The sequence below is a fragment of the Sciurus vulgaris genome, assembly GCF_902686455.1.
Source record: "Sciurus vulgaris genome assembly, chromosome: 1".
Taxonomy (NCBI): Eukaryota; Metazoa; Chordata; class Mammalia; order Rodentia; family Sciuridae; genus Sciurus; species Sciurus vulgaris.
This window is the reverse complement of record NC_136461.1, coordinates 96,921,828-96,940,847: the sequence shown is the minus strand read 5'-3', so window position 1 is coordinate 96,940,847 and position 19,020 is coordinate 96,921,828. Positions and strand designations below refer to the sequence as shown.

At 36.5% G+C, this 19,020-nt stretch overlaps 1 protein-coding gene across 2 annotated transcripts in view; it reads left to right on the top strand.

Annotated features, from left to right (window-relative positions):
* The window catches only part of LOC306657337 (guanine nucleotide exchange factor VAV3-like), a 110,673-nt gene that overhangs the window by 5,648 nt on the left and 86,005 nt on the right, over nucleotides 1-19,020 (top strand). The window lies entirely within an intron of this gene.

The following is a 19,020-nucleotide window of genomic DNA, read 5'->3' as shown; positions in this document are numbered from 1 at the left end:
TCCTTCCTCTGCTCCCTCCTAAATCTGGTAAGAAAACCAACCAGCAAGATGGCTATTACAAATGAGCATTTTTCTGAGGGAGTTGGGAAGAACATACAACTGGTACCTCTCCATTTGGAAAGTTTCTTAATCTTATATCTCTATGAATTTATAATAGAAGCATGTTTTTAAGGACTTGTGAACATGTGTCCTCTCTGGAGACCATTGATTTGTCTTAATTTTGTGAGGTTTGCCTTATTATTTAAGTATAATTTTTTTCCATCTATTAAGCAATGCCTTTCTGAATTTAATTATCAATATTTTGTTCTCTATGTGATCCTGTTATTATAGGTAAAGGATATTCACAACTAAAGGATTCTAGCTATATGAACTTGATAATAAATCAAGTGGAACATGAAGAATTGAGTAGCCTTGCTGGAAAATAATGTAGATTATGTGTTTTGTTTTGTTTTGTCCTCATAAGCAGTGTTCGCCTAGTCATAAAGTTTAGTTTTCAAAGCGTTATAGCTTTTAACTGAAACCACACCCATCATAGCCATGCCAGTTTATGAGCTGTCTGGGATTTATAGCAGCTTTGCTGCCTCTGGCTTGAAATTGCCTCACTTGTGTCATGGGATCAGTTTAAATCTTTTAACTACAGAACAAAATTGAGGCCATTAAAAAAATAGGGTTCTGGTTTACTTTTTAATAGTTCTAACTTCCCAAGACAATACCCTTTGCAGAGGACTCTGCAATAATATTCAGAAGTTACTTCTTTTCTGTTTAGTAGGAGCGTATGACCATGAAGATACTACTTTTTTTCTTATTTCATGTGAGTTGTATTTCAATTTCAGAAACTCATCTAACCTTAATAAATGTGTTTTTAGGTGTTTTTTTCTTTATTCTATGTCCATTTTCATTAGACTATTTCCCTCTAGGGAAATACATTTCTATATTTAGAGTATGTTAGTAGGAACACATTTAACTCTTTAACAATTTATTTTATAGCCAAAATAAATTGTGAATTCACAGATTATAAATATGACCAAGTAGTTCAATAATAAAATAAATTTATACTCCTTTATGCTAAAGGATGACTTTGTATAGGTATAACTATTCTGGTATTTCTGTGTCCAAAAATTGTAGATCTTCCTAAAACATAAACTCACAAATATAAAAGTACTGTTGTATATTATGTTTTTGAGAGTATTTAGAAAAATTTCAGGGTATACTAAAAATATATGAATATCTTTCTTAGTTTTCCACATTTTTGAAAAAGTCAAATGGTTGATGATCTTGCTGTTGAAGCTGCTGGTGAGGTAACACCTATTTCTCCCCTTAGCCATCTATGGAATCAGGCTTGAAAAGGATTGGTTGACTTTTGCTTCTCTGCCTTTTTCTGCTGACAAGGGGCAAAACTTCTTGTTTCAGAGTTAACCCTTGCTTAATGACTGTCTCACATTGATCCTGATGGAGTCCTTGTTTAGCGGGTTTTCACAGTTATGGAGTGTTTCATCCAAGGTATTTAAACAAGGGATCATTATAGTACAGGCCGCATGGGCAGATTGCTTCCAGAAGCATTGCTTACTGTTTGTACTTTTACTGTTGAAGTTCCTTTTATTTGTTTATTTTTTCTCTGCTAGCTGATTTAGTTGTCATCTCCAAGTGCTAATACATTGATGACTTTCCAGGGCCTTATTTAGGGGGCTTGTAGTAAAAATGATTAAAGCATTTGGGAGGTCAGGTATAACTTTCAGTTTCCAATTTCATAACCATGTACAAAGGTAAACTATATATCTTCTCTACAGACCTTTTGAGTTAGAAAAGAACTTAGTGTATAATTCCATAGGGTAAGAAGTACTTAGTAAATATTTGTTACATGAATTAATGAATGACTTATACTCTTTTCTATAGATAGGGGTTGACTCTCTTGCTTGCATTATAAATTCTTCCTGCTAATAGACTATGTCAGGGTCAAGTGGTACAAAGAAGCATGGATTTGAACCACACTGGCTGGGGCTGGGAGTGAACTTAGCTGTTTCCTTGCTGTTTAACCTTAGGCAATTTGATTCCTCTTGGTTTTTCCTGATTTTAAAAGGAAACCAATGACAGTCCCTACCTTACAAAGTTGCCGTGAGCATACGTAAATAAATACTTGTAAAGTGCCTTTCAAATTGCCCAGTATGTAGTAAACGCTAAGTGGTAGCAATTATCATTTTAATTAGTTTGTATTAGATTTTAATATTGTCTATTTTTCCATTTAGAGAATCAATAACATTTGCCAGTTATTTCTTTGCAAACAGACCCTGAATTTTATGTTGAATTTCTATTGAAGCAAGAAGTTACATAAACACAGTCATTTCTAGACTTGGAGTTATTCCCTGCTTACCTAATGACTGTCATGCGCTTTTGCTTATCTTTACCAGTATACACAATCAACAGTAATGGTTGAGAGTTTTTTTTTTTTTTTTTTTTTTTTTTTTTTTTAAAATTAACATTTGTGATTACAACAAAGAAACAATCACTACCAAGGTTGAAAATGTACATTGTGGAGTTTTATTCCAACCCAAGAAAGACGTGAGCTGCAGGTTTGTATTTTGGCTTGTTAGCATGTTTTTAAAAACATTAGCTCTTCATTATAGTTGTGGTTGATCTTTAATAGATCATATTTGCAAATGTCTTTGCTCTTTATTTTTTCTTGTCTTCTATTGTGTGCTAAGAAACTTATCAACTTATAATGTTAACTGCTTTTATAAAAATAATGTGTTAGATGCAAATTGTGGTAGCTCTTTTGAATTACTTAAATATAGCAGGGTATTTTCATCAGTTTGTACTTTTCTTCCTGAGACAGATGTTGTGTATCAGAAAAACAACACTTGCAACAGACAGATCAATTATTTCAGGAACACGGAAGTGCTAGGCCTTTTTCAAGAACATGAGATCATAAATCTCAAGAAAATCAGAGCACTGGTGTAATAATTTTCACCTAAAGTGGCACTCAAGGTCAAAGTTACCAATTAAATTTTAATACTGAGCTTTAAAAGTTTTCCTTCAATCTAAGTATAGGAGATACAGGATTTATTTCAGTTTGCATATGGTCTATTTATATGCCAGGGCATGTGTTCTTTTCACCAAATCCATGTTTTTTGACTATTGCAAAATTGTCCTGTATTTTTAAAACTTACAGCATCCTGTATTTAAATCAGCAGTCTCTACCTTTTAAAACATTCAGGCCATTGTTGGGTGTTGTACTGCCTGTAGATTAGATGGAGTACATGGCAACAGTTTAGGTAGCTTATTCCCTTTCTGAGCTTAATTACTCATGGAATCTGTGATAACCTTGAATAGTAAATGAAGAGATGATGGGTTGGTTTTTCCTGAGAGCCCTAGGTTCCCTGTGCTCTTTATTAAACTCTTGATTACAAAGAGATACCTGTGCTTAGATTGTGTTTGTATTCACCCAGAAGATATCCTAATCATTTATAAGCACAGACAGCTTCAAGGTGGTCACTTTCTCTTTCAGGAGGTGAGGATTGTTGTATGCCACTGATACTGTTTGTTCTTGTGTAACAAAAGGAATTCAAATAATCTTTGCTTCATTACCAGCTTCATGCTCTACATGACATTAAGCTCAGCAATGCCATTAATTAAAAAACATGGCCCCTCTCCCCTAGGAAAGGAATAGAGGCACAGGTATTGATAGCATAAATGCATATGTATACAAACTTATAAAACATTGTAGCACTATATAAATTTTACATACAGATCCATTGTGGCATAACATAGTATCATGACAATTGGTGATAATCCCGTAAGTATACATAAATATCTGTGATTACCTAGTACACTAAAAAAGCAAAATGAATTGGAAAGGCAAGCAGATGTGGGCTCAAATTATTTTTAAGGAGTTTATGTATGGCTGATTTTATTTATATAAAAAATCCTGTATGCTGGTTTATTGTATTGAATTACAGTTTAATGTTCTCCTTAGTGTTTTAATTTCAAAGGATTACTAAATGCATTCCAAGTCTAAATAAAATTGTTTCTTTTAAATTTGCTTTTAAATATATTATCAATTTTCTCAATAGAGAAATTTTATATTTTAGTTTCCAAATCATCGAAAACAAAATTAACAGTGCAGTATTGTTTAAATCATTGATCTGAAAACATATTTTCCTTCTTTTTTGTAATGAGGGAAACTAATGTATATTCTTGAAGGTTTTAGGAAATCAGCTTTTGTCTGTAATCCATAAGATACAGTTTCCATAGATTGCAAAATTTCCATATTAACCAATTGAACCTATTTCTATCTCTTCTGTTATCCCCACAACTAATTTCTCATCAAATATATTAGGATCTGTATCTTAATTGAAATATTGGGAGCATATTTGTAAATGTGCAAAAAATATATTTCACAGTGAAAGAAATGAACTTGAAAAAAAAAAAAAAAAAAACTGGGACAGTAAAACCCAGTGATTAAGATTCATTGCGGAAAAATGAGAAATCCAAGCTGTGAACGAATACTGGGGAGCATGCTCTGGTTTTTAAAATAGCAGATTTTTTTTCCAGCTTCTATTAAACTATGAACAATAAGACTAGTTTTGCACTAAGGCAGTTGATCCCCTTGTAGTTATTTTCGGGACTACCTTTCTAATTCCCTTTACCGTGATAACAGATTTCTGAAATGAACATCACAGTCCCTGGCTCACATCTTTTTTGGCTGGAGGATTTGTTTCTCCCTTTCAAGGCTCACTCTGAGTTCACAAAGACTCGCTATTGCTGTCTGGCAGGTCTGTACATGCCTTGCCAAGCAGGTCTTTCACACTGCTTAGGTACCTTCAGAATAAGAAGGGAGAGAGGTGAATATTTGAAGATGTACATGGGGGTTCTTTTAGATAGCAAACACAGCATCAGTATGGTGATTATTGAAATAACAAAATATTTGAATTATCACATACAAAATCTACTTCCGGGTCATTTTTGAACTTATAACATTTTTTTGTTATCGTAGTAATTATGTCTTTAGAAGATAATGTATCTACTAAATATTTAGAAAAACATTCTAAAGAGAAAGTCTTGAACCTATGAGCTACTTTGAACATTTCATCAGATATAACCTGCATTTCCTTTTCTATATCTGCGACTGTGCTAGTTGAATACTCTTCCACTTCAAAAGTAAAAGAATATGCCACCTAATGCTAACTAGAGAAAGAAACTTCAGAAATTTCTTATGGGCTCAGGTCTAAAGTTTTAAAGGAAGGTAAAAACTTTAGTTTCCAACACCATATTTAATGCAGATAATATCTGGCTGCTCTCAGGAAAGGGGACATTGAAAATGTCTGCCTTAATATCAAAATAGCCGTTGATCTTATTAATACTACAACTCTATGGACAAAGAGTGAGAGTGGTTATTGAACTAGTTAGAACATTGGAGCACAGTGTGTGGAGTTTGTCAAAATGACACATATTGGTTATTATCTCAGCATATTCAAATCAAGTGATTTTTAAAATTTTAATTGGAATGAAAGGAAAACTTATGCTAGATTCTTATAATTGTTTTTACAGATCATTTTTGAGACCTATTTTTTTCTGTATAGTTATTAGAAATTTATGGCTGCTTGCTTGCCTTTGATGAACTTGGAATTTTGTTGGACAGATAAGAAATACAAACTTAACTCACTTAACAATAGTACTGCTCAGAATATGGTGAACCACCCACATGTGGTATTGGTTTAGTTGGTGTAGTTGACAGTGAATATACCAGGGGCAGAATTCATTATGAACTGAAGAAGTACATATGCCAAGGACACAAAATGTCTAATAGTTACATCAGTAACTATATCAGTAACTTTACTAGAACTATAGATATTTAATTGAAGGTATAAGTCTGTACCAGGTTTGGGTCATTTCAAGTATTTATCAAGCACTATACTTTTGTTTGGAATATAAACCAATTTCCAACTAGTTTAATAAGAAAGGGGAAAGGCATACCTATTTCAGTAACTGGGAAGTCCAGAGTGTTTGCCTCCAGGCAGAGTTGAATCCAGGGACTCATTTGATACCCTCAGGGCTCAGTTTCTTCCTGTGTCTCAGTTCTCCTTTCTTCTTTGTTGACTTCCTATCCACAAGCGCCTCATGTACATTTGTCTCATTTACAGGCAAAAGTATCCATTAGCAACTCTTAGAATAGCTGTTCATCATAGCTAGTGAATCCTGAGAAAACAGAATACCTTTTTACCAGCATATCTGGCAAAAATTCAAGGAAGGCTTTAATTGACCTAGTCTCCACCCTTTGTTTATCTCTGAAGAAATCACTAAAGCCTGGCTTTCATATTAAATGTTCACCTGGCTTCTGTGCCCATTTCCAGAACTGGACTTGGAACTGACCTAGCCTGTCCACATGGAATTTGTATTCTGCAATTCTGCTTGTAAAACAATGGGCCAGGGGTAGCAGTAGAGAGAAACTTGGTTTGAGCAGATTATAATATAAATCTATTATTGTGCACAACAGTTATCAGAGAGTTCTTCTTGGGCCCACTGACTGGATTTTCCACCTCTTCTACCTTCTCCTTGTTCCATTTGTAGGTTCTTTTCTTTGGTCCTTTTCTCTTATCAAAAGAGATAAATCGGGAGGAAGGTACCTAAAGCAGGAAGTGGAGATTCCCAACAAAAGTTAATCCTAACTGCTATCTTTGGTTTGCAGCAGTACAATAGTTTTCTTGCCACACATTTGATCTTGTCATGCAGTCATTGTACCTAAAATTTCAAGTTGATATTCTCCTTTGAATGCAGGTTCTGTGCTCTTAGAAGATGATAATCTTTTGTTTCTGCTGTTACCAACTGACATATGAGTAGAGATAGGTCCATCAGAGAGCAGAGCAAACAGGACCTAATGTGACATGCTTTGTAGGGACAAGAGGAATAACAGATGTCCTCCCTGCTGGAAAGCTCGGTGCCAGAGTGTGGTCCTCAAGGCACAGAGTTGAGGCTGCAGCCTGACTGTGGCAATGAGGGAGTGATGAGGAGAGAGGAGGGGAGAGCTTCCTTAGTTTTGTCTCCGTTCAGCACTTTCATTCATGTCAGCACTTTCAATCACCAGAGGCAGCCTGCGAGGTGGTTCACAGGGCTCTGCAGTGCCAGAGGCCAAGTTTGTACCCTGCTCTTCCACTTACTGGTCATATCATCTTGAGAAGGCCTACCTGTTTATCATCTTGAAAATGGAGCTAATAGTAGCAACCCCTTCTAGTGTCATTATGAAGATTAAAAGGAATAGTAAAAGAATCATTCATCAAAGTTTAGAACATTTTAAGGGAGAGCAGTGGTGGCTATTATCAATACTTGTACACATCTGCATTAGTTTTTCATTGCTGTGTAACAAGTCACCCTAAATCCAGCTGTGTAAGATAACACATATTTATTATCTCCTGGTTTCTGTGAGTGAGAAATCTGAGCATGGCTCCACTGGATTCTCTGCTTCATGTTTTCTCATTAAAACCTCATTTAAGATCTGGGCTGGATCTCATCTGAAATCACCCCTGAGAAAGGTCTACTTTCAGCCTCATGTACTTGATGACAGGATTTCCTTCCTTTTGGCTGTTAGACTGACTGCCTCAGTGCCTAGTACACATTCCCAGAGGCTGTTCCCCATTCTTGGCTATATGAGACTTCCTAATGTGGGTGCTTGCTTCACCAAAGAATGCAAGCTGAGAAGCTCCTAGCAAGATGGAAATTAAAGTCTCATGTAACCCAATTGCAGTAGTGATGTTCCATCATGGCTTATTGAGGTTTTTCAGCAGAGGGAACCAAAGCTCTGAGAGAATAAGTAATTTATCCAAGGCCACACAGCATCTAAGTGCCAAACTAGAGACCTTTCTAGAGATCTTCTATGTACACTTCTTATGCCATGCTTTGGACAGAGAAAAGCTCATTTTCTGAGTCCTAGCTCCTTCGTGCAGTGAAAATTAGCAGTGGGATCTGGTCTCTTTTGCAGAATTTATTAGTGGCTGTTGTTACCAACCAGATTTAGGGGTAATTTTATTTTATGCATTGTTAATTTTGAAAATGTGAATCTGATATTGCTACAGTATTTCAATTAATTTGGATGATTAAAACTTAGCACCAGAAGAAACACTAGCAGAAGATAAGGCAGCTAATTAGAGGTTCTGAAACAAACAACTGTAGACACGGGCACTGACACATGCTGGATAGATGACACCCAGCAGAACTCACTTTGCTTTGCAGTTCTGAAATGTGAAGAATAATTCTTTCTGTCAGTCTAAAGGCTGAACTTGAAGGTAGTTGAATTTTTTTAAAAAGCTATTTTAAGGCATTAATTGTTTGATATATAATTTAAAAATATTATACAGTTCTGAAAAACTGTCTTCACATTGTTTTGCAATATTTCCGGTAACCAAACCAGTGGCAGAAATACAATAAGCATTTGTTGTCCAGGGATTATTTAGAGTAAGAGAGCGTACATATGTATTTTTTTTTATTTGATCTTTTCTGATAAACTAGTTTTGCGTTTGAAAAGTTTATTATGAAAGATTCTGAAAATTGTAAGGAAGCATAGAAAAGTTCCCTGGTTTACTCAGATGATCACCCTTTAAACTTCTGTTGCATGCTTTTCCCTAGTACTTACTTTCTTTGTGTGTTACTGCATGTTTATAAAATGTCTATAGCTTTCAATTTGATATTTTACTTTTATCACTTGGCTTTGTTTCTTGAGCATATTTGTTTATTCGGTTGTTTGTTCAACCATTTGACAAGTGTGCAGATATGGTGTTGGGTTTACAGGAATGAACAGGATGTGTTTTCACTATAGAGAACAGTGTCACAGAGCAAAGATCTGAGTTCAGAGAAAAGGGCCATAGACTTTAATGCATGATAATCAAGAAATGACATCTAAACCAAAATCCAAGATATGAGTAGGGTATTGACAGATCAGGGGAGGGAGGAGTTACAGACCTTGGGAACAGGTAGCTCAGAAACCTTGAGGTTCAGGAAGCATGCAGGGGTAGGGCTGTTGAGGAAGAGCTGGAAGGCAAGAACTGAGAAGCAGGCACACAAGACGCCACACGAGAAGTCTGACTTTTTCTCAAGAGCACATTGAGCCCTTGAATATTTTTAGCCAGAGAAGTAACATGGCCAGCAGAGACTGGTTGAAAAGATCACCCCAGATGTAATGTGGAAGATACCTGGAAGCGAGTTCTCTTCAAATCATATGAAGTGATTTCAGCATAATTTATTGCTAGACATTAGTTTTTCTAATTTTCATTATTATAAATACTACTCTGAGGAAAATGGATATATTTGCCTATGTGGCTGGTTATTATTTTGATGTACATTTTGGAATTGATCACAGAATTGTAATCCATTACTTGAAAAAGTTAAATAAGTTATTACTTAAATAAAAATAAACATTACCAAAATTAAACAATAAAGTTAAAAGTACATATGTAATAGAATTGAGGAGAAACTTCCTAAGCATAAAATCAATAAAAGAAACCATAAGTAAAATATCAGTAGTTTGTCCACTTCCAAATTTAGATTATTTTTGCAATTCTGAAAATTGAACTCGGGCCCTCACGCATACAAGGCAAGCACTTTATCATTGAGCTACATCCCAATCACAAACCTTATATAGAAATAAATAAGCCAGAAAAATTATGCAAGTGTTTTCAATAATTATGTGGTTAATATAAACTTATCTATGTTTATTTTTCTTATAAATCATTTAGAAAATTAGTCATCAAGGTAGTCTTTCTGGATCAAAGCATATGAACTCTAAGAATCTAGGTACTTATATTGCAAAATTGCCTTTTAGAAATATTACATTCAAAGAGACCAGGGGAAGGGCAGTGAGAGGAAAAAGGGAAAAATGCTGGGGAACAGTATTGACCAAATTATATCATTATAGAATATGTATGTACAAATATGTACAAACAGATTCCACTGCTATGTATAATTATAAAGTACCAATAAAAATATGGAAAAAGGAAATAGTGCATTCAATTTTATCTTCATTGCTGGCCTATGAGAATATGTCATATTTTATGCTAACACTGTAAATTCTTACTTTAAGTCATTTGATAGCAAAAGAATCATATCTTACTGTTTATATCACAGTACAGATGTTCCTCAACTGTATGATGGGATAATGTTAGATAAACCTATTATAAACTGAAAATAGTGTAAGTCAAGATGCATGTAGTACACTTCACCTAACATCAAAGCTTAGCCATGCAGTACATAGTAGCGAGTTGCTTCTTCCACCTTGTGATTGTGAGGTTGACCAGGAGCTGTGGCTGGCTGCCACTGCCCAGCATCTTGAGATTATTATACAGTGTGTCCAGCTCAGGAAAAGGTCAAAATTTAAAGTATGGTTTCTCCTGGATGTGTATCAGTTTTGCAACATCAGAAAGTCCAGAAGTCATAAATCAAACCATTGTAAGTCAGAGAGTATCTGATCTGCATGCAGTCATGATAGGACTGTACATGACTTTACACCAGATGGACTCCTTTTAATGTTTATTGGATGTTTGTATCATTCTTCTATTAATTTTCTGCTTATGCTGCACCTATTTTTCTGTTAAGATTTACTGTTTTTCTAAATGATTTGTAAGAAAAGTATACATAGATAAGTTGATTTCAACCACATATTTATTGAAATAATCTTCATAATTTTTCTGGCTTATTTGTTTCTATATGAAGTTTTAAATTTATAAGTGGTCAGAGTTACTGGCAATTCATTTGTGGTTTCTTTTTTAGGAAATTTCTCCTCCTCTTAATGTTATTAAATAGGTACTTCTAGCTATGCTGTTTAATTTTTGTAACATTTGCCCATTTAACTTATTTAATTTAATAATTTACTTAATTTTTAAAGTAGTCGATTACAATTCTGTGAGCAGTTCCAAAATGTTCATCAAAATATTTGGGGGATTTATGTTACAACATTTTACAAATTTAAATTATCTTTTTATTCATATCTTAACAACCACATTACATTATGTACTTTTTATTTTGTGCTTTATTATATACATGGTTTGCTCAGATAATAAGTTATCTTGTGCAAAATAGGTCACAATATATGTTCCATATAGCAAGAAAATAATATGTTGAACAAATATAAGTATTTTACATTGAGGCAGTCAAATTTTCTTATTTTCAAAATATGACCATCTAAGATTACCTCCCCCAAGGCCTTTTGCAAGTAGGAGGAAAAACATTTTGTGGCTCTTCCCATTTCTCTATTTCCCTTTGAACATATGCAGCCTCCTTAATTTTACACATCCTTTTCATCTTAATTTTATCAGCTGCTCTCAGGAGTGAGATGAGACATTATTTTAAAAGATCTTCAGTTTTAGTAATTTTTCGTGAAAGAAATTCTCAGTTTCTTTATTTGAAATATGTAGTAAATGTCTTCTCATTTTAAAAACAGTGTGGAAATTCTACGCTTTATAGAGTTCTAATTTGGGAAGTTTTATACAGTAGTCCCCCCTAAGTCACGGTTTTATTTTCTGTGCTTTGTAATTGTCACCAGTCCAAAAATATTAAATGGAAAGTCACAGAAATCAACAGTTCATAAGTTTTACATTGCATGCCATTCTGAAGAGAGTGCTGGACTCTCATGCTGTCCTGCTTTGTGCCACTGAGGACGTGAACCATCCCTTTGTCCAGCTTGTCCACTTTGTTCACTTCTTGTCCACTGGTTGCTCAGCGGCTGTCTCACATCTGAGTTATCAGATCAACTGTCCTGGTATTGAAGGGCTTGCATTCAAGTAGTCTATTTTACTTAACAATGGCCTCAATGCCCAAGAGTAGTGATGTAAAGGAGGGGTCAGGGCACAACATGTGAAGGACAGATTATCTCTGGTACTATGTGACAATGCTGTAGGTGATTACAGGAGAAACTGTATATAGGATTCAGCTGTCTCAACAGTTTCAGGCGTCCACTGAGGGGCTTCGAGCTATATGTTATCATGAAAACATGAGGTGTTTAATAAATAGACACTCTTGGAGAAGTTTATTGTAAGCAAGTAGAATATGCCTTTGGTTTCTTGTCTGGCATATTGCCTCTGACGATCTGTTCAGAGCTTGCTTCTGGCTCTGCAGATAACAACAGTAATGCCTGCAACTTTTGACTGCTTTTAATGGTCTATCAAAATAATATGATACCTTCAATCCAGGACAGAACTTTCCTTTGTGGGACTAAGACTTATTCTTTCAGTTTGTTTAGAGCATATTCATAAAATTATATAGGTGAAAGATGAACATTTTCATTCATTTCTCTACCAACATCCACCATTTTATTGCTAATATTAAAGTGTCCCTCTCCCAGAGGAAAAAACTTATCATTTTTAAAAAAATCCATGTATAATGACATGCTTTGGGGATCCCATATTTAAGTACTTTGTGTGTCTTCCATTTAAATGTAAGCAGTATCCAAGAACAGAATCTGGCCAATGGTTTTGAGAAAGTGAAATGGCAATACCTTCTTGGAATCTCAAACTGTTCAAAGATATTTTTTCTAGCAAAACAGGAAGAAATTGGAGAAAAGCATATGGACTCAGGTTGAACATATGATGTATTTTCAACTTGAATCGGCACTTTACTCATATTTGTAGTGTGACTTAAAATTAATTTTGGTGAAGCATTTAGATTTGAGAGAGAGAAAAAGAATTTCTATCTGGGACTAAATCAACATTTGTGGCATCTCATTAATCACTGCCTTATGCAACAACTTTCCTACCTAAAGAGAAGCTACTGGGATGAGAAAAGTTTATAATATTAATGCCAAGTGCAGATCTCTCCTTTCCAAAAAGGAGTTCATTAATCATCATCAAAGCATAAGAACAAACATACTTCACATTTCATGCCAGTTTTTTTAATAACATTTCTAAAAGGAAAAAAAAATGCTATATTTTTATCTTCATTTGAAAAGATTTTAATTTGGCTGTTATTTAATTTGTGATAATGTTATGTAAATTTGATGTATTCTGAGAATGTCCATGCATAGTCTATAGCAGTCGAGTATATTGGTTAAGAGTTTGGGCCCCTGGATTAGAGCAATCTGGGTCCAGATTCTTGGCCCTGTTACTTCCTTCCTGTGTGGTCATAATTTTAACATGCAAAGTACTTTAAACACAACTCTTGGCACAGATGACTGGCCAGTGACCAGCAGTACTGTCACCAGAAGTGCCAGTACTTCCCACTGAGAGGAAGCAGTATGGGCTTGACATTTAAAAATATGGGTTTCAGTCTGACCTTCTACATAAATCTTTGGGCAATTTAATAAACCTTTGATTTCTTTGATACCAGTACTCTCCTTATCTACATCACAAGGTTATTGACTGGCCCAAATGAGGTAATATCTTAATCAAGACAGAAAACTGATCCTAGCCATGGCATACAAACTCATGCAATAAAGTAAAAAGTAAGTGCCAAGTTATGGAATCTTTATTTTGCCATATGTCTCAAACTCTCAATGGTAACATTATTTGGGTGGGTGATTCATAGTTTTGCTTATCTTTTGGGGTCAGTCGTATAATTCCTCTATCCTCTATGCAATTTTTAATTTTTCTTTTCTTTTCTCTCTCTCTCTCTCTTTTTCTTTTTTTTCTTTCTTTTTTTTTTTTTTTTGCAGTGCTAGGGATTAAAACCAAGAGCCTTGTGCATGCTGGGCAAGTGCTCTGCCATCAAGTGACATTGTTTCGCTCTTCTATTTTTATAATTATATATTTACATCTCTTTTTTTCCCTGTCTTCTAAATTAAAAAACTGTTTACAAATGAGGGAAATTTATGATAAATGTAGCAGTTTGCCAATAAATGAAGAAGGATAACAAACTTTAAAATTGAAGAACTAAAACTGCATGTGCGAAGAGATTCACCAATCTAAACAATTACAAATTAACAAAAACCAAAACCTCATGTACAATCCAAAGTGGCTGCAGTTCATGTTTGTGTAGACCATCAGCAACCAGATATCAGAGGTAGGAATTGATTGTGAAATTTTCAGGCCCTCCTGAAAATGTGTTCATTTCTTTCTTTCTTTCTTTTTTTTTTTTTTTCTTCTTGTCCCCATTAGAAGACTTTCCCTTTCCTGTCTCTTCCTTTATTTCTATGGTTCATGCTATTAGAAGCATTGTAAAAAGCCAAAAGAAGAACTAGAAATTCTAAGGACATGGTTGAAGATGCAACCTTGAGGTTTCAGAAATCACAGGAGACAGGCCAGGTCCCTGTCCATCTACAATAGCCAGGGTGATTCTTTTTGTCCCCCTTCAAACAGATAACAGATAAAGAAGCGATCACATGGACTCCTAGGAAGGCTTAGTTCATTTTTTAAGTCAAAGTAGTTTAGAAAAAGGATATTGAGCAGAGTAGAATAGCAGGAGGTTTTTGTAAGGTGAAATGGAATGAAAACACAGGCAAGAATTTTTCTGTCTTCAATTTAAAGAACACTGGCCTGACTTGTTTTTCTTTTCCTCCTGAATTCCTTTTGACCTTCTTATCAGCTCTTGGCTTTCTCCCTTGGGGATTTTCTCCATATAGTCAGCATAGACTCCTTCAGAAATCCTGAATCCCACGCCCTTATTGCGAAAGGGTTGCTGAGAATTAACATGTTGGGATAAGTAGCTTGGGAACTGTTGCAGGGTGCCTCTGTAACATGACACTGCCAGCTATGAGCCAAGGTACAGGAAACCTTGGTTCCATGTATGGAGTCCAAATTTTATGTTTCACTTAAAAATATAAACTAAAGTTAAAATGAGGTGTCAGAAGTTCCTGCTGACAATCTGTGTTCCTTTGACAGCACATTATTTGACAGTTGTCACTTACCTCCTTCCAGACTGCATCAGCATCAGCCCTGGGGCCCTGCTTGTGGTCTCCTCCTCTCAGTACAGTCAGGAAAAAGTTGATGATTTGCTAAATCTCTTACTCTGCACATTTCATTGTACACCCCTACTGCAAATTCTTATAGGTATGATTTGTAGGAACATCAGCATGTTGGTGAAGTAACTGAGGAGTGAATGCTAGGATTTCAGATACTGTTTTACTGACTTTATTTTTAATTCTCACAACAAATCCTGTGACAGGGATATTATGTCCATTTTTTAGATGAGGAAGCTATACTGAGAGTGTAAGTCAGATTCAAATTCATAGAAGTAGTAAACAGAACCTGAACTTTTAATAAAATCCTTATAAAAATGAATATGGTGGGTATTGGTCCCTGGGTCCTCATCATACACAAGCATCGAGTGGCTCAAGTCCCTTATATAAAGTGGCATATTATTTCCATATAACCTGTATACATCCTTGAATTTATGTTAAATCTTCTCTAGATTATTTATAATACCTTTTTACAGTGCAAATGCTAGGAAATAGTTGCTAAACTGTACTTTTTTAGGCAATAATAAGAGTATGTGTTTAGGACAGTCTTTTTCTCCCAAATATTTTCAGTCCACACAGATTGAATCCATAGATATGGAACACTTGGATACAGAGGGCTGACTGTTTTTGTTTCTATAATCAGTAAAAGCACTGGATGTCTTTAACTAATTGAGGAGTCTTTGGTGGGGGACACTCATTACATTAGTGCACTTTATCAGATGATTTATTTTGTACTCAAACTGACCTCACCCATGAATGATGCCAGACACTCGGGAGGGAGGAAGTGAGCTAAAGTAGGATAAAGAAAAATAATCATGGTCAGATGAAAGACAGAAAAACTATTAATTGCTAATCCAAAATGGAGGGCGGGATATGATGTCAGGGATGCTAGGAAGAGAAAGTTTGTGCTGTTGCATAAATGTCTGGGTCCCGGCTGAGAGGGAACCAGATCAGGTGTTTGGAAGGCTGAGAGAGTGCTACTCCTTGGGCAAGTGGGCACTGTGGGCCCTGCTGTCTCAGGATGCTACATTCCAAGGAAAGAAGCTCATTCCATATAGCATTCTAGATCTTTAATTAGTGTGTCTTGCTTCAATTTTAACATGATTAGATGATAAAATCATAGCAGACTCTCAGGAAATGACCCCAAACAAATGTAACAGATGCTGCTTCTGCTTGTCCTTTCCATGGTCTTCTCCCTTAGAGTCTTTTTAAAAATTCATGTAGAAAATAGAGTTTTGGACAGGATTTTGCTATTTTAGATAACTTACAGAAAGCGGTTGTTTTTCTGTCTTGTGCTTTATCATTGGTCATGTGTATGTGAAACAAGTGCTCCTGGGGTGGCATGTGGGTGGCCAGGCAATGTAAGTGCCTAAGGTATCAGGCTTTGTAGCCAACATTGCACCTTGCCTCACTACTTAGTAAGGCACAGTCTTTCCAGGGTCCCAACCTCTACCTGGGATAGGGCAAGGGGATGTTGATGCCTTCCTCCCAGAGATGCTATGTGTGAATTGAGAGAATGCATTTGTAGAGCATCAGCACCATGTCTGGTCTGGCTTTTTGTATGTATTTGGTAAATGATGGCCACCCATCATTATCACCACCACCTTCAGGACCCAGGATCACCCATTTGCGAAAGGCGAGCTGACACCTTGAGAAGAGGTACAGGTTTCAGACTTCTGAGACTAGGGGTCATGGCATGCTCTGTTTCTGCTTTTAAGGACCTAGGTCCATTAAAGCTGAGGCAGCAGTCCAAGCTGCTAGCTCCCTCATGTCTTGTGTGTAGTACTTTTTTGGAAATTGATGTTACACAAATTCTAGAACCAAGATCATCATAATGCCCACTTCGTAGGGCTGTCATGATGCTTAAATATATGATGCTATTAGTCTGGCACATAGTTAGTGCTTTATAAATTAGCTAGTATATTTAAAAATAAAATATTTTGGTTATCCTGAGGTAGTGATAGAAGTGTGTCCTACAAATAGATCAACTAATATTTGGAAGTCTACCATAGATTAATATTTAAAGAGAACTTAAAATATTCTGGGCAGTTAGTACTGTATTTTGGGAGTAAAGCTGGGCACAGCTTTACTAAAGTGGATACTTTAGTACTGTTTGCAGAATGGCATACACTTTAGAAGGTTGCTGGTGAGAATTTCAGTTCCTAGGTTTAAGAATACATGTAATAAAGCCATCTTTTATTTTCTTAAAATCTGTTCAATTCCTATCATGAGCCCTTATTCTCTCCCTTAATGTCTGCAGAGTGTCATTTTACTTCTCACATGTGGAAAAGGGTGGACTCTGATCAGGAATGTGACACAGGAGCCTGGGAAGCTTTCTGGGACCCACCAAACTCTGATCTCTTGTCCATCGGGGACTCTCCTCCCTCCCACAGTGGTTCTGTGGAAGGTTGGCACCTCCCCCGCCCTCTCTACTCATGGTCACATCCAACACCATCTCTTCAATAATTCAGATTTTCCAGAGAAATCAGTGATTTCTGTAAGCCTTAACTCTCTAGCCTGCAATGCTCTGAGGCCAGGAGGCAAAACTCCCAGGTACCTACTTATAAGGAGACAGAAAATACTGTGCAACACATGCAGATTAACGTCTAAGTAAGTGAAGAGTCATGCACCACAGCAATAGACTGTGCTGCCTTAGGAAATAGTGGCACCTGCCCAGCCACCATGGGTTTCACCTGTCTGTGAGAGGTGGTATCACAGTCCTAGAGGCCTATATACTCCTTTCCAAATCGCAGACACCACCTTAATTCAGGCCCACGGATCATGCTTTTGAATAATAAGACACTAACTCTTGTCTTTTCTTTCCTCAAGAGTAATCACTTTAATAGTTATTCATGACGACCAGTAGCCAGATGTAGTAAGTCATTTAAACTTTTTGACCTTCAGTGTATGCCTGAAAACTATTGGTTTAATTTGGTGATTTCTAATAACTATTCTTGTCTTAGTAGTCAGAGGAAGGGAAAGGTGGAGGGGTAAAAGGAAGAGGAAGTCATGTGGAGACATAAAAACCTGTATTCCTCAAGACTCATGGTGCTGCTTTGGAACATAGTGACTTTGGGAGTGTTCTTTAAAACACTCCCCTTCAGTTGGGTGGTGAGGGTGGTGAGCTGCTGTAATCCCAGCAGCTTGGGAGGTTGTGGTAGGGGATCAGAAGAGGCCAGCTTGGGCAACTTAGACCCTGTCTCATTAAAAAAAAAAAAAAAAGGGGGGGGGGGCGCAGAAATGTGTATCAGTGGCAGAAGCAAAACCTGGTACTACAAAGAAATAAATGAATAAATAAAAGAAATCCTCACTATTTTAATGTTTTGTTTTGGTGGTTTTTTTTTTGTTGTTGTTGTTTTTGGTTTTTTTTTTTTTTTTTTTTCAGCAGTGGGGATTGAACCTCAGGGAACTCTACAACTGAGCTACAACCCCAGCTGTTTCTTAGTTTTTGAGACAGGGTCACATAGATTGAGAGGCTGGCCTGGCATTTGCACTCCTTGTGCTCAGCCCCCTGAGTATCTGGGACCACAGACCTGTGCCATCATGCTTGGCAGAACTTCCTTATTTTGAATCTGGGATACATCCCCTCTCTTCACAATGAAGACCACCTTCCCTTGAGCAGTCAATTTCCAGATAACATTCATTGTCCTTTGTTTTCTTACCTGTGAATTTCTAGACTGTGTGAGAAGCACAGAGAGGGCGAGAGCCTTCATGCGTTTTCGGTAGTGTGACTTTCTGGTGGTAAGGGGCACAGTGATACTGGACATGGGAAATCACACTCTTTCTCCAGAACAGGTGAGGTTAGGGGGTTCCTAGTGCTGATCTGTGAGACATTGGCTCTGCCCTTAGCAAGGATAGCAAAATGCAGTCAGGGTAGGTTAGACTGGTGTGACCCCCACTTCAATCTCCATTATGTGACTGCTGAGGAACTGACTTGTAGACAGTGTATTTGTGAGCTGTGGTTACTAAGGTAAAACTAATTCCTTTGAGGAGAAGCACCTGCTCTCATCCCTGTGGTCCCAGAGAGCTTCAGTACAGGACCCCTTATACAGAAGCCTTTTGCAGTGGTATGCCAGGGAGGACTGATGTAGAGAGAGAGGTCCACCTATTTGTGGGGAGGAATATTTTATCAGTGACATTGCTGAGAGTTTCTG